General features: G+C 37.9%; 1 pseudogene; it reads right to left on the minus strand.

Annotated features, from left to right (window-relative positions):
* Positions 1-11,258: 11,258 nt before the first annotated feature.
* LOC148109274 (large ribosomal subunit protein eL39-like) lies at positions 11,259-12,630 on the minus strand (annotated as a pseudogene).
* Positions 12,631-16,586: the final 3,956 nt, after the last annotated feature.

Here is a 16,586-nt window from a genome sequence, read left to right on the forward strand (position 1 = left end):
GGTAGAGGTCAGGTATGTCAACTGTTTCCTGCCACTTAGAGGTCATTAGGTTGTAGTCAATTAAATAAAGATTTGTTTGGTAGTCTGCAAAAATAATTTATTTTAAAATGTTTCTTGAAACACACACACACATACACACAAAGGATACATTTTATGTAAGCATATATTATGTAATATATATCACCTTATTATAAAAGAATATGGTCTAAAAATGTACTTGAATTTGTTAAAATATTCTTTGCCATTTTGTACTTGATATGCATTGCAGAAATTTCAAGGACATACAAAAATAATGCATATTATTTTGAGTAACTCTCTCCACTTCTTACTCTATCTTCCTTTTGGCAAAAAGAATGATCTGATGGCGAGTGGCGAGTGTGGAATACCATTGCTCTATATTGCTGGGTCTTAAAATCACTCACCCATGTGGACTCTATCTTTGCAACCCACTAAGTGTTTGAAGTATTCTGCTTCCAGCTATCTGGGTAAGATTGTCTGTTCCCACAGACTTAAACTATCCTTCAGAGGGGTGTCTCAAAGTCTGTACTTAGGCGGGAGTACCAGGAAACGCATAGAGTTATAGGTTTAAAATGAATCCTCCAATCTAGCGTTGTTAACAACAATGCTGGTATCTTGATATCCATCTCTTTTTTTTTAAATGATTTTTTATTATGTTAGTCACCATACAGTACATCCCCAGTTTCCGATGTAAGGCTCGATGATTCATTAGTTGCGTGTAACACCCAGTGCACCATGCAATACGTGCCCTCCTTACTACCCATCACCGGTCTATCCCATTCCCCCACCCCCCTCCCCTCTGAGGCCCTCAGTTTGTTTCTCATAGTCCATAGTCTCTCATGTTTCATTCCCCCTTCTGATTACCCCCCCTTTCTTTATCCCTTTCTTCCCCTACTGATCATCCTAGTTCTTATGTTCCATAGATGAGAGAAATCATATGATAGTTGTCTTTCTCTGCTTGACTTATTTCACTTAGCATTATCTCCTCCAGTGCCGTCCACGTTGCAGCAAATGTTGAGAACTCATTCTTTCTGATAGCTGAGTAATATTCCATTGTATATATGGACCACAACTTCTTAATCCAGTCATCTGTTGAAGGGCATCTTGGCTCCTTCCATGATTTAGCTATTGTGGACATTGCTGCTATGAACATTGGGGTGCATATGGCCCTTCTCTTCACTACGTCTGTATCTTTGGGGTAAACACCCAGTAGTGCAATGGCTGGATCATAGGGTAGCTCAATTTTTAACTTTTTAAGGGACCTCCACACTGTTTTCCAGAGTGGCTGTACCAACTTGCATTCCCACCAACAATGTAGGAGGGATCCCCTTTCTCCACATCCTCTCCAACAATTGTTGTTTCTTGCCTTGTCTATTTTTGCCATTGTAACTGGCGTAAGGTGGTATCTCAGTGTGGTTTTGATTTGAATTTCCCTGATGGCTAATGATTTTGAACATTTTTTCATGTGTCTGTTAGCCATTTGTATGTCTTCATTGGAAAAGTGTCTGTTCATATCTTCTGCCCATTTTTTGATTTGTTTATTTGTTTCTCATGTATTGAGTTTGAGAAGTTCTTTGTAGATCTTGGATACCAGTCCTTTATCTGTAGTGTCATTTGCAAATATATTCTCCCATTCCGTGGGCTGCCTCTTAGTTTTTCTGACTGTTTCCTTGGCTGTGCAGAAGATTTTAATCTTGATGAAGTCCAAGTTCATTTTATCTTTTGTTTCTCTTGCCTTTGGGGATGTGTCATGAAAAAGGTTGCTTTGGCCAATGTCCTAGAGGTTGCTGCCTATGTTCTCCTCTAGAATTTTGATGGATTCCTGTCTCACATCGAGGTCTTTCATCCATTTGGAGTTTATTTTTGTGTATGGTGTGAGAGAGTGGTCAAGTTTCATTCTTTTGCATGTAGCTGTCCAATTTTCCCAGCACCATTTATTGAAGAGACTGTCTTTTTCCCACCAGATGTTTTTTCCTGCTTTATCAAATATTAGTTGCCCAAAGAGCCGAGGGTCCATTTCTGGGTTCTCTATTCTGTTCCATTGGTCTATGTGTCTGTTTTTGTGCCAGTACCATGCTGTCTTTGTGATCACAGCTTTGTAGTACAGCTTGAAATCCGGCATTGTGATGCCCCCAGCTTTGTTTTTCCTTTTCAACAGTTCCTTGGAGATTCGGGGCCTTTTCTGTTTCCATACAAATTTAAGGACTATTTGTTCCAGTTCTTTGAAAAATGTCCTTGGTATTTTGATCGGGATAGCATTGAAAGTGTAGATTGCTCTGGGTAGCATGGACATTTTAACTATGTTAATTCTTCCAATCCATGAGGATGGAATATCTTTCCATCTTTTTGTGTCTTCCTCAATGTCTTTCAAGAGTGATTTATAGTTTCTAGAATATAGGTCCTTTACGTCTCTGGTTAAGTTAATTCCAAGGTAAAGTATGGTTTTTGGTGCTATTGTAAATGGGATGGATTCCCTAATTTCTCTTTCTTCGGTCTCGTTATTCGTGTATAGAAATACAACTGATTTCTGAGCATTGATTTTGTATCCCGCCACATTACTGAATTGCTCTATAACTTCTAATAGTTTGGGAGTGGATTCTTTTGGGTTTTCCATATAGAGTATCATGTCATCTGCAAAGAGAGACATTTTGACTTTTTCTTTGCCGATTTGGATACATTTATCCCTTTTTGTTGTCTGATTGCTGTTGCAAGGACTTCTAGTACTATGTTGAATAATAGTGGCGAGAGTGGGCATCCTTGTCGTGTTCCTGATCTTAAGGGAAAGGCTTCCAGCTTTTCCCCATTGAGAATAATATTTGCAGTAGGCTTTTCATAGATGGCTTTTATGAGATTGAGAAATGTACCCTCTATTCCTACACTCTGAAGGGTTTTTATCAGGAAAGGATGCTGTATTTTGTCAAATGCTTTTTCGGCATCAATTGAGAGGATCATATGGTTCCTGAGTCTTTTCTTGTTGATATGATGTATCACGCTGATTGATTTGTGAATATTGAACCACGCTTGCATCCCAGGTATGAATCCCACTTGATCATGATGGATAATCCTTGTAATGTACTGTTGGATTCTATTAGCAAGGATCTTGTTGAGGATTTTGGCGTCCATATTCATTAGGGAAATCGGTCTGTAATTCTGCTTTTTGAGGGGGTCTTTGCCTGGTTTGGAGATCAAGGTAATATTGGCCTCATAGAATGAGTTTGGTAGCTTTCCTTCTGTTTCTATTTTTTGAAATAGCTTTAGGAGAATAGGTATTATTTCTTCTTTGAATGTTTGGTAGAATTCCCCAGGAAAACTGTCTGGGCCTGGAGTTTTGTTATTTGGAAGGTTGTTTATCACTGACTCAATTTCTTCATAATTAATTGGCCTGTTTAAGAAATCAATTTCTTCCGGTTTCAATCTTGGTAGTTTATAGGTTTCCAGGAAGGATTCCATCTCTTCCAGATTGCTTAGTTTATTGGCATATAGCTGTTGATAAAAATTTCTAATAGTCCTTCCAATTTCCATGGTGTTGGTCGTGACCTCTCCTTTTTCATTCATAATTTTAATAATTTGGGTCCTTTCTCTTTTCTTTTGGATAAGTGTTGCCAGTGGTCTGTCAATTTTATTGATTCTCTCCAAGAACCAGCTTCTAGTCCTGTTGATCTGCTCTACTGTACTTCTGGTTTCTGATTGATTGATTTCTGCTCTAATTTTGGTCAACTGCTTCCTCGTGCATGGATTAGGCCTGTCCCTCTGTTGCTGTTCCAGCTTCTTGAGGTGAGAATATAAAAACTGCATTTTAGATTTTTCTATTCTTTTGAGTGAGGCTTGGATGGCTATGTATTTCCCCCTTAGGACTGCCTTTGCAGTATCCCATAGGTTTTGGACCGTTGTGTTTTCATTCTCTTTGGTCTCCATAAATTGTTTAAGTTGATTTTTGATTTCCTGGTTTAACGAGTCATTCCTGAGCAGGATGGTTCTTAGTCTCCAAGTGTTTGAGTTTCTTCCAAATTTTTCCTTGTGGTTGAGTTCCAATTTCAGAGCGTTGTGGTCTGAGAATATGCAGGGGATAATTTCAATCTTTTGGTACCGGTTGAGACCTGTTTTGTGTCCCAGAACATGGTCTATTCTTGAGAATGTTCCATGGGCATTAGAATAGAATGAGTATTCTTTGGTTCTGGGGTATAGTGTTCTATATATATCTATGAGGTCCAACTCATTGAGTGTGGCATTCAAAGCCTTTGATTCTTTGCTTAGTTTTTGCAAGGGTGTTCTGTCTATTTCTGATAGTGGAGTGTTGAGGTCCCCTACTATTAATGTATTTTTATCTATATGTCTCTTTATTCTGGTTAAGAGTTGGCTTGTGTATCTTGCTGCTCCCCTGTTGGGGGCATATATATTTATAATTGTCATATCCACTTGTTGACTACTTCCTTTAAGAATAATATAGTGCCCTTCTGCGTCTCTAACTATAGTCTCTAGTTTAAAATCCAATTTATCTGATATGAGAATTGCTACCCCAGCTTTCTTTTGAGGTCCATTTGCGTGAAAGATGGTACTCCATCCCCTTACTCTCAGTCTGAATGCATCTTTGGGTTTGAAATGAGTCTCTTGTAGACAGCAAATGGATGGGTCATTTCTTTTTATCCAATCTGCAACCCTGTGGCGTTTATGGGAGCATTTAAGCCATTCACATTAAGACTGAATACTGAGAGATATGATTTTAATGATGCCATGTTGCCAGTAAAGTTTTTGTTTGTATTGGCTGTGACTTTCTGTTCTGTATCACTCTTGGGGCCTTTTTACCCTTATAGAACCCCCTTAATATCTCCTGTAGGGCTGGTTTCGTGGTTACGAAATTGGTTAATGACTGGCGATTCTGAAATATCTTTATTTCTCCATCAATTCTGAATGACAGCCTTGCTGGATAAAGGATCCTTGGCTGCATGTTTTTCTCTGAAAGAGCTTTAAAAATGCTCCCCCAACCCTTTCTCTCATTCCAGGTCTGTGTAGACAGGTCTGATGTAATTCTGATGCCTTTGTCTTGGTACGTGAGAAATTTCTTTGCCCTGGCCACTTTCAATACTGTATCCTTGGATCTAATATTTGCGAATTGCACTATGACGTGACGTGGTGTAGGTTTGTCGTGGTTGAGCTTGGGAGGGGTCCTCTCTGCCTCTTGGACACGAATGTTTGTTTCCCTCGCTAGATTAGGGAAGTTTTCAGCTATAATTTGTTCAAATATCTCTTCTAGACCTCTGTTTTTCTCCACCCCCTCGGGGATGCCGATGATTCTAAGATTGGATCGTTTCATTGAGTTAGTAATCTCCCGTAACCTACATTCGTGGGTGTGGATTTTTTTAAGACCAGCTTCTATTTTCGTTTTTTCCTCTATTAACCCATTCTCCAATTCACTAACACGTTCCTCTGCTTCGGTGACGCTGGCCATCAGAGCCTCTAGTTTTGCCTGCATTTGTCTCATAGAATTTTTTTTTTTTTAAGATTTTTTTTTTTTTAATTTATTTGACAGAGATAGAGACAGCCAGCGAGAGAGGGAACACAAGCAGGGGGAGTGGGCAAGGAAGAAGCAGGCTAATAACAGAAGAGCCTGATGTGGGGCTTGATCCCAGATCGCCGGGATCACGCCCTGAGCCGAAGGCAGACACTTAACTGCTGTGCCACCCAGACGCCCCTGTCTCATAGAATTTTTAATTTCTGTCAGATTCGCTCTCATTTCTGTCCTTAGGGATTCTATATTCTCAGTAAGCTTTTCGTTAATACTTTTTTCAATTCTACTCATCATTTTGACCATTGTTACTCTGAATTCCATTTCTGATAATTTGGTTACATCCATATCCATTATTTCTGTGGCAGAGGCCACAGACTTACTGTCTTTTCTTTGCTGGAGGGGGGCTTCTCCTTGTCATTCTGATGAGGAGAGGTTGAGGGGTTGTCCGGAGCCCAAATTATTGACTGGGTCCCAGGCCGTGCCCCTTGTTTTATAGGGATCTTAGGGATGTGGGGTTCTTCTTTAAAGATTTTATTTATTTACTTATCTGAGAGAGGGAGACAGACAGTCAGCAAGAACGAAACAGAAGCAGGGGAGTGGGAGAGGAAGAAGCAGGCTCCCAGCGGAGGAGCCCGATGAGGGACTCCTTTCCGGAACGCCGGGATCACGCCCTAAGCCGGAGACAGGCGCTCAATGACTGTGCCACCCAGGAGCCCCGGGTTGTGGGCTTCTTGATTTTTCAGCCTGCCTTCTGTGTTCTGGGGGAGGGGCCTGCCGCGCCGATACTCAGGCAACCCTGTTTGGTTAGAGTCTCCGTGTCCCCTGCGAGGGGGGATGGGGATGGGCACTCTCTGAGCCGGTATTTCCAGGCTTTTGTTCTCTGGCGGCTTTCCCTGGCGGTCGGCCATGCCTCTTCTGAGGGTCAGAGCAGCAGAGGCTGAATTGTCACAGAGCAGAGGGATTGCAGCCGGTTCTCCACTGATGTTCTGGCAACTTTAACTCCGTTACTGTTGGTGCTGCTCAACCCTGCAGCGTCCCGGGATGTGCGCCCCACACCCGGCGTCCCAGCCCTCACTTCCAGGGCCGGCGCGTCTCTGTCCTTTGTGTTTCTAACGCTGCCAGCCGCCCCGCGCGCTCCGGAAGCTCCCGGTCTCAGTCTGGATCCAGTGAGCGCACCGGGATTCTGGTGTTCCGCGAGATGCCTGGTGGCGCGCGCTCCCGGTTCAGGGTCTCAGTCTGCTGTTTTGCGGGTGCCGACCGCGAGTCCGCCCGCTCCCCTGTGCAGGTGGCCCACCAGCAGCCAGCCGCCCCGCTCACGCTCCGGGAGCACCTGGTCTCAGTCTGGATCCAGTGAGCGCACCGGGATTCCGGTGATCCACGAGATGGCTGGTGGCGCGGCTCACGGCTCACGGTCTCAGTCTGCTGTTTTGCGAGTGCCGTCGGTGAGTCCCCCCGCTTCCCCGTGCAGGTGGCTACTGCTTTCCGGCGCCCGAAGGTGGCGGCTCCCTCCCCCTTCCGTTTATCTTCCGATATCTGTGCACGGTTTCATGGCTCCCCGCTTCGTACCTCAATACTCAGCGCTGGAGATGTTCATTTGTAGAGATCCATATGCGTCTTCCTGCGTCTCAGGCTGGTTCCGTGGTTGTTTAGGCTGGTCTGGTACCTATCCGGCTCGACTCAGGGGACCAGCTGAAAAAGGGGTCCCCTACTCCTCCGCCATCTTAACTCTCCGCTCGATATCCATCTCTTTGATACCTGCTTCTATTTCTGAATTGTTTAGCGCTTGAAGAGAGAGAAAATTTAATTTAGTGCCCACAGCACAATCTCCAACACTTAGTAGTGCAAAGTTATTATGTATTTTAAGCACGTATGATCGTAGCCAAAGGGAAGCCAGAATAGTGCTGTTTATTTGCATTTTAATTTGACTCCAGAATTGTTTATTTTAAGCCCTTTGGTCCCATGCTAATGTAAATCACTTTCAATAGACCTTATTTTCTTCCCTTCGTGCTTTACAACCCTAAATAATAAAAGATATCATAATTTACTTTACAGTCCATATTTATTCTACAGGCATGATTTTTTAGCTTCACGAGGGCTTGAAAGACTGATAAATGGTAGCGATATGGTGGTTTTAGAAGCAGTTGCATAAAAGCTTGGTTTTAAATCCCAGCTCTGCCTTACAGCAACTGTGTGAACAGGTTAAGTTTACTTTATCTCTCTATCTCAGTGTCCTTATATGTAAAATAAGAATAATGATAGTATGTACCTCATAGAGTAGTTGGAAAGATTAAACGAGCTAAGACATGTGCAGTGCTTACTGTGATAATTGCCATATAATCCTCAAAAATTTAGCACCTGTTATGCACACTTATTTGATAAGTAGATAAAGAATTGGTTGGGAAAGCTGGGAATTCATTCTTGCCATAATTACAGTGGATGATGGTCTATTTTCAAAGGTGGTGAAGAAAAAGCTGAGGATAGACTTAACCTAAAATAAGGACAGGCAACAGTCACGATCTTTATCCTAGAGAATTGAAAACAAGTAGAACGACACTCCATAAAAGATAAAGAAATCAAAACATCAAAGACAGATTTCTGTGAAGAAGGAAAGAAAGAGAAGAGGGAAATGATCATTTATGGGGGGAGGGTGTGAAGCTCAGAAGAAGACATCTCCAAAAAAGGAACTGAAGAAATAAAAAGTGATTATTCTGAATTGATCCACCCACCAATAGGCTAATTGAATAGCGTTTATAAGACTGCACATTGAAGGATGTATTTTTTTCTGACCATTATTTACATAGACATTTCTCTACTTGATGAGAACAACAGTAGGCAACTGGAAAATGTCCATTAGCCAGCATGCCCAGCTGGATCTTCCTTGATGTTCATGATGAAAGCCTCGTCTTTGGAGAGACTACACATTTGATTCTAGGTACCAGACTGACGATAGAGGTAAGACATGCATATTCTTTCGAGTTTGTAATTTCCTATCTCATTTTTTTTTTTTTTTTTTGGTTGGTACCTTGTAGATTTGAAGAGGAAAAGTTTGGTGAGAAAAACATTAGTGTGAACACATATTAAGATTCAGCTGCTAACTTTTATATTTAAAAATAATTCTTCACTTTTGAGCTATATTTCTTCAGGTGTGACCTGTTGTAGCTACAGCGTCATTATTAGTATTTAAATGTCTCTAAGCCTGACAGTTCACTTGGACAAATGCAGAGCACAATGAGCACTGGTTTCTAAGAAGCTAGTAAGTAATTTACATAACAGATTTGCTTAATTTTAGTTTACAATAATCTAACATTTTGGGAAGGTTAATTTATTTGGATATTACAATGACATTTCTTGGGAAAACATGCTTATTTTCAGAGGCTTATAAGGATGCAATATACATGAGTCTGTTTAATATATATAACTATGGATAGAATTAACATTGAAAGTTTTAAGTACTTTCTTTCAGAATTGGGATTTTTATTTTCATTCTTTGTAGCAAGTCAACCTTGAGACGTGTGAAAAGTAAAGGGTGGATGGCAAAATAGAATGTTGTGATATGAAGGGAAATTTTATGAAACTGTAATTGATTCAGAGATTTTTTGTTGAACAAATGAAAGCAATTTCCCCCCCAATATCACAAACTAATTATATTTCTTTCTGATTTCCTTGGAGACACATGTGGAATAAAATGTAAAAAATACTGCACTTGTGTGTTTACTTACCAGAATGTTCTCCTCAGAAAAAGTAATGATACCCTTTCATTGACATCATCCAAGTGATAATATACTTTTGTTTCTATCATTGGAGTAATAATAACCTTTCAACCACATCACCACATAGTGCTGCTTTCTTTTATTGTACATAATGCATAAAAATAAAAAGGCTATATTATTTCTTAAGGAGAAAGATTGTTATTTAAATAAATTCAGAGACATCTGAAAACTCCAGTTCCTTGTTAACATATACTAAAATTTCTATAGATACTTGTAACTTTGTACGAGAATTTAATTTTAATATTCTTTCAATTCTCACATTGTACTTCAGATCTCTGCTACTTCACATCTCAAAAATATGACTTAAGATGAGTTTAGTTGCTTATATCATAATGATAAAGAATTGAATTTTTTTTGGTCAAATACTTCTTAAGCTGTTTCAAAGTCTGACTTGCATAGAATATTATTGGTAAATAAATTGTATGTTACTGAAGGACAGATATTATGTCCAAGTTTATGCTGATGGGTGAATTCAAAATAATTCAATAAGAGTTGACACAACCCATGAGAATTTAAATTTGTTCTTTTAAGTTGTTTTAATCACTTAAATTAACTCACAGCTTTAAGGTGAAACAATATGTATTTAATAGAGTCCTTTATGAGTTGATACCTATCATCATAAATCATATATAGTGTAAAGTAAATTATGACTTTGATCTCTTTACTTAGTATTTCTTAAGAATAGACATAAATTCTTTCTGGTTTTGCTTAATTTTGCTTCACTTTATCATAAATTGTAAAACTGATTTTTTCTAGATGAAGGAAACTCAGGCAGCATGTCTACGTAATAAGAAAAGTGAACCATATATTAAGTACTTCAAATAAAAAACTAATCTTAATAGTAATAAACTAATCAGAATGCTTCCTCATGCAGACACGAATCTCAGGAAACAGGCTGGAGGAATTTTATAGCAATTAATTTTAAAATTTTATATTATTAAATATATGTTTATTAATAAGTACCTGTTTCCGGTCTTACTCTATACCCTAAAATGCTGCATCTGAGCTAGATAACACTAGTTTTTACAAACAGAGGACAGAAATATTACCTTCATTTCCAGAATTCCGCTACCGCAAATACACTCTGGGTTAAAGCCTAAATTGCCTATTGGATTTTATTGGAACAAGGTTAACCCAGTTAAAGCTTTTTCCAAAATTCATATTTATTTAGGAGAGCAAGAAAACAAGCTCAAGACGGTTTTTAGTTGTTTTAGAAGTCAGCTTTTGGTTTTCTTCTGGAAGGAGAGGGATTGATCACCACATTGGTGATAATAGTGCTGGGATGACAGTGTTATTTAGTTGGTGTGACTTAATGTGCCAGGTCCCTTTTGGAGAATATTAAAAATGATGTGTTATTTTCAGCAGTGATTATTCTAATATTTTTTTTTGGTAATAGCTTTATTGAGATATAATTTACCCATTTACAGTGTACAATGCAATGTTTTTTACATATTCAGAGTTATGTAACCATTGCTACAACAATTTTAGAACATTTTCATCACCCCAAAAAGAATTCCCATACCCCTTTACAATCACTCCCCACTTCCTCCCAATTACCGTCCTACTACCCCAACTTTAGGCAACCACTAATTTACCTTCTGTCTTTATAGATTTGCCTGTTCTGGACATTTCAGAATCACAATCAGACAATCAGATGATCACAATCAACCAATTTGTGATTGGTTTCTTTCTCTTACCATAGTGTTTTCAAGGTCATCCATGTTGTAGTGTGTATCAGTACTTTATTGCTTCTTTTTAAAAATAATTTTTTGAATTCTATTCCAAACAAAAGGCCTCACATATTTATTACTGAACCAACCTAGGTGCAGAAACAGAGAAAAATAACTTCCCAATAAGACATGTCTATTATTCAGGTAGTAGTGATATTTACAGAGTGATAGGATACAAGCACTTGAACTTCATGAAGCGTAAATATATTTGCGTGCCATTTCATATGTGATCCGTTATAGATCCAGTCTGGTTCTTGTCCAATGCCTCTTTCTGGAGTTGTACCTGATTTTACTACCAGTTTTCATCTAAATCCACCAAGGAATGGGGCAATTCTGCTTTTGTTTCTTGGCCAGGAATCATTTGATTCTAAAAGTCACTTGTGAGAAGACATGGTGAGGAACAGTTAATTGCACATACCATGATGGTGGAGGAAAGGTTTATTGCTTTTTAATACCAAATAATATTTTATTATATGGGTATACCACATTATTGTTCATCAGTTGATGTGCGGTTGGGTTGTTTCCATCCTTTGGCTATTATGAATAATGCTGCTATGAACATTCCTGTACAGTTTTTAAGTGGGTATATATTTTTACTTCTTAAGAGTGGAATTGCTGGATTATGTGGTAACTCTGAATATTATCTATGAATAATTATTTGAGGATTTGCCAGACTGTTGTCCAAAGACGCTGTGCCATTTTACATTCCCACCAGTGGATATGGAGGTTCTGATTTTATGCTACCTTGCCAACACTTGTTATTATCTGTCTTTTTGGTTGTGTCCATCCTAATGGGGGTAAAGTGTATCTCTTTGGGCTTTGATGTGCATTTCCCTGATGATGTTGAACAAATTTTCAGGTGCTTATTGGCCATTTCTATATTTTCTAGGAAAAATATCTGTTCAGGTCCTTTGCCTGTTTAAGCAATTATTATTAGTATTTTTATTATTTTAAAAATTCTTTATATATTATCGATTTTGCTATCAGTGGTTTATTAAAATGAATACCTTAAGAGTGTGTGTGTGTGTGTGTGTGTGTGTGTGTGTGTGTGTGTCTATAATAAGTTCTATTATTAGCAAACCATTAGTTAATCAAATATAATTTTTGGTCAACATGACATAGAAAAACTAACTTGACTTTTCTTTCAATTATTCTGGAGTCTGTTTGACTACCAAATTTTGTGCATTTTAATATGTTACCCAGAGCACAGCTTATAAAATGGTAGGATGTACTGACTAGAAATTAAGTTCAGGGAAGTAAATAATTTGTTGAGGGCCTTAGAAAGATATAACACATGAAGGAAAAAGTAAATTCTCACAGGTTTATATATTTTTCTAATGCATTTAAGTTTTTTTAAGAAAAATAAAAATTTTTAGCATTTGAGCAGTCATCTTTCAATTTTTTTTTCATAATCCTTTCCTTGTATGTATGATTACTCTTAGGCTATAAATTAAATTAAAAAGAACATAAATATTTTTACATTTCAACAAAAGCAATTACCTTTATTCCCCACTTCCTTATCTTCAACTGAATAAGTAAGGGAAAGAGTAAAATTCACGGTTGCCCCATTGCTGTTGCTCATCTGGCCCCCTGGCCCATTTGCCATTCTAAGTGTGGCACAGATAGTAGAAGCCTACCTTACATGGAAGAGCACTTAAGAACAATTGAAGCTTGGAAAGGAAACCAGCTGCTACTACAGTGTCCAAGTATTAAGTATTCCTACATCCGTACCTGAAGGAAATGGATAAGACAGCAGAGTGCTCATTATGAGGCCCGGGTTCCCTGGCATTTGAAAGAAGGGTGACAGGTGCTGATGGTCCTTTCTTTTGGGTGTCTTTCCTCGGGTGAGGGATGTAGTATGAAAGTCACCTTAAGTAGCTGGACAAAAAGAATGTATAGCTCAACACATACCTGACCTCCCTTTTATGAAAGGAAGATTATGAGACGTATAACTGAAAATTATCTCAATTTGCAAACTATTGGACAGTATGAATTTCTTTTAGGAATCCTCATTTATTTTGATCAGAGAACAAGTTTTTACCATGAAAACAAAAATGAAATGGATGAAAAAAGTGAACAGACTGGACTTAGTTTTAAATTTGAAAATTTGGACATGCATAGGGAACCAGCATTTAAAGTATAATCCCTAGGGTGCATGGGTGGCTCAGTCGATTAAGCCTCTGACTCTTGATTTTGGTTTAGGTCATGGTCTCAGGGTTGTGGGATGGAGACCCATGTGGGGTGCCACACACAACGCAGAGTCTGCTTAAGATTCTCTCTCTCTCTCTGTCTCCCTTTGCCCCTCCCCCATCCCACTCGTGTGCACATACTCTCTCCCGCTCTCCAAACCAAAAATAAATTAATTAATTTAATTAAATATAATCCCTATTTGAAGTGGTCTTTGAAATACAGCAGGATATGAATGTATGGTATAATTTAAAGATAAAATTAATTCATAAATGTATAAAAAATTTATAAATATAATTTTACAAGCACATGCAATTCTTGTTCACAGACAAATGAAATTCTAAATATTGACAAGTTACAACAAGTAAGAATATGCTGACTGTAAGTCATGATCCAGCACCTGGACATAGTGATAACACTGGCACCTCGCTTGAGTAATAACTCCTCACACCAGGTGCCCGCAACGACATCTCCTGAGCTTCTCTTTCTTCTTCCTGCCCTCTTTACTTTAGCCTATGGACCTGCAAGTGGAATTTTGCTGTTTAACAACCAATCTCTATGACAGGATAAGTCACAATCTAGTGATGTGAAGGTGGAGAAGAGCCTGTGTTAGGCCAGGAGAGATGCAAATTGTCCATACAGAAGAAAAAAAGAAAAAAGGAAGTAAGAGGGAAAGAAGGAGTAAGAGAAAGAAAACCTTAAGGGCAAGAATTTTGTATTTACAAATACTCTTTCCTTTAGCTGTGGTTTTTGCAAGTGTGTGCCTGCCTCTTGTGGTCTTAGTAAATCACGGCTATTTAACCACGAATTTAAAGTTATTAAATTACTGACAGCCAATCCCCTAAAACTTATGTGCATGGAAAGATGTAAAAATAAAATAAAACAAAGAAATTTCCTATTTAAAATTTAATGTTGATGTGATTAAAAACATATATCAACAGCTTAAAGGCTATCAGACTTCATAATCAAGGAGTAGGCTTGTTATAATAAAAACAAGCTTCATTGTCATTTCTGGGTGCAGATTTAATTTATTCTTATTTTTTTAAAAAGCCGAAAATGGTAGGAGGTGATTCATTTATTTGGATGGAAAACTACATTTGGGTCAGAGTTAATAGCCTTCTAAAAGTAAAGTATCATTTGAGAAGGCTTGTGGGTACGCCTGCAGCTTTTTACTTTTATATCATTTGCTAATAAGCTGGTTATCTGGAAGCTATTAAATTAGAATATTTGATTTTGCTGAGATTAAAAAGAAATATTGGACTCATAATATTTTGTACAGAAAGCTTCCGTTACATTCTGCGACTTTTTAAAATCCAATGTCATGGCTTGTTTCTTCTGTTTTTAGGATTTTGTTGTGTTTTTGTTTTGTTTTACTTTAGGAAATGTTTTTCTATTTGTATGTAAAATAAAATAAGTATAATAATTGAAGTAAGATAATATTCTTAGCTGATGTTTTACAAGGCTCCAAACTTTAGAACTCTGCCTGATTTAAAGAATTTTTTGGTTAATATTTGTGCTGTATAAATTCACTGGTTTTTACTAGCAGGTGGTAAATTCCCAAAGCCTATCTCTGAAGGGTAATTTGTTACTCTCTCAGCATTTTTCCTTCTGGCTCTAATGGGAACATAGGTATAGTGTAGGAAAATGTGAGAATATTCGCAAACTACTCCCGAACAAACTAAAATTGAGAGAAAAAAATAAAGTTAGAGATGAGAGAAATGTCATAGCCAACAGTTGTATTTGGCAAGTATTATAAGGTTTTTAGATTGTAATTTTTAATATTTGGCTTTTCCTTTATTTTCCTTTTTTAATTTTTCTTTCCCTTCTCACTTCTTTGTTTCTTTTCTTTTTTTATTCTAACAAAATTATTTTTTGCCAAAAACAAGACATATTTCCACTCTGGGAAGGATTTTAGAATGTCAATGATCTTCCATTTAGTTTTCCGGGCTCAAGATGTGTGTGTGTGTGTGTGTGTGTGTGTGTGTGTGTGTGTTTTGAAGTTTTTATTTTAAGAAAATTTGAAATATACAAATTTATTATCTTTCTCTTTGCCTAACATTTTATAGAAATTCTACATAGTTTTGGAAACAGAGCTTCAGTAAATAATTCAGAATCTCTGTGGTCATATTCTTTCCTTAAAATTTCATACTAGAAATCCCTATATTGACTTCTTTTAACTTGAAATGTAGTCACATGTAGATCTCCCTATAATACCTTTCTCAAGGTTCCAGCTGTGGAACTGCAAATATGGAAATAGCATAATTAATTTCCTCAAGTAGTTACTAAATGTAGTGTTCAAAGGTCACCTTCTTTAGCACAGGGAGTTATTGACTTATGAATGAGATTTTTTAAATTTCACTTATAAGATCATTGTTTAGAAATCTTGGAAATCATTTTCCCACTGCAATAATATTAAAAGGATGGGACTTGGTCCAAGAATGATCCCTAAACTGGTTTATCTATCTCATAATGAAGCTGAAGTGTAGAAATCTGGACTAACTTCGCTGTATTGTTTGAGAGAAAAAAAACGGGTTGAACACTTGATTTTCTGATTTACCAGGGTTTTGCTCTGCCGCTGTAATCTGATTCTTACCCCTGGGTGCACAACTCCACACGGAGAGCACCAGCAATTGCTCGGATCTGGTTCGCCGCAATTTCATGCTAATTTTAACCGAGCCCATATCCCTGCTCTTCCTTTTAGATTTATCTCTTACTGGTTCTCTAACAAAATATTCAGAAGAGTAGCTGCCGCGGTTGTTCTGTCTTTCCGCTTATCTTTTTAATTCCATATTCCCCCTTTCCTCAGGTTTCATCCTATTCCTCATCAAATGATCATTCTTCCTTCTTATTTGAAAACATTCAGAGATTCAGGGCACTTTTTTTTCCCTCCTCAGCTTGTCAGTTTGTGATTTGCTTCAGTTTTAGAGAAAGAGATGATTCTATTATAAAACCAACCCGGCTCTTTGTCCTTGACCTAGCTCTTTCTGTTTCAGAAGGGGTATTATTTTTATAGATATTCTTTTCTAGTCTAGAATCTCACAACCTGCTTAACATACACATTTATTCCCACCTCCCTCTGCAGTATTGCCTTCTTTCCTTCTTTCCGTTTATTGCAAAACAACTTCGATGTCACTTTCATCTCTACCCGCGTGACCTTACATTCATTCAATTGTTTTCTCTTCTCCCCATTCTACTGGGACATCTACTCATTGTCAGCTCTAACCGGCGTTCATTCATTCTCAATCTACTTAATTCTTTAATGCATTTCACCCCTGAAGATTGCTCTTTCTCGACTTCTGGGAAAGCATATCACATTGCTCTGCAACACTCTAATTCCTCTTCTCTTCCATCTTTTAAATGTTGTCTTTTTCAAAT

Source organism: Ursus americanus, chromosome 11 (assembly GCF_024610735.1).
Source record: "Ursus americanus isolate L20-20 chromosome 11, mUrsAme1.1.p, whole genome shotgun sequence".
Classification (NCBI taxonomy): Eukaryota; Metazoa; Chordata; class Mammalia; order Carnivora; family Ursidae; genus Ursus; species Ursus americanus.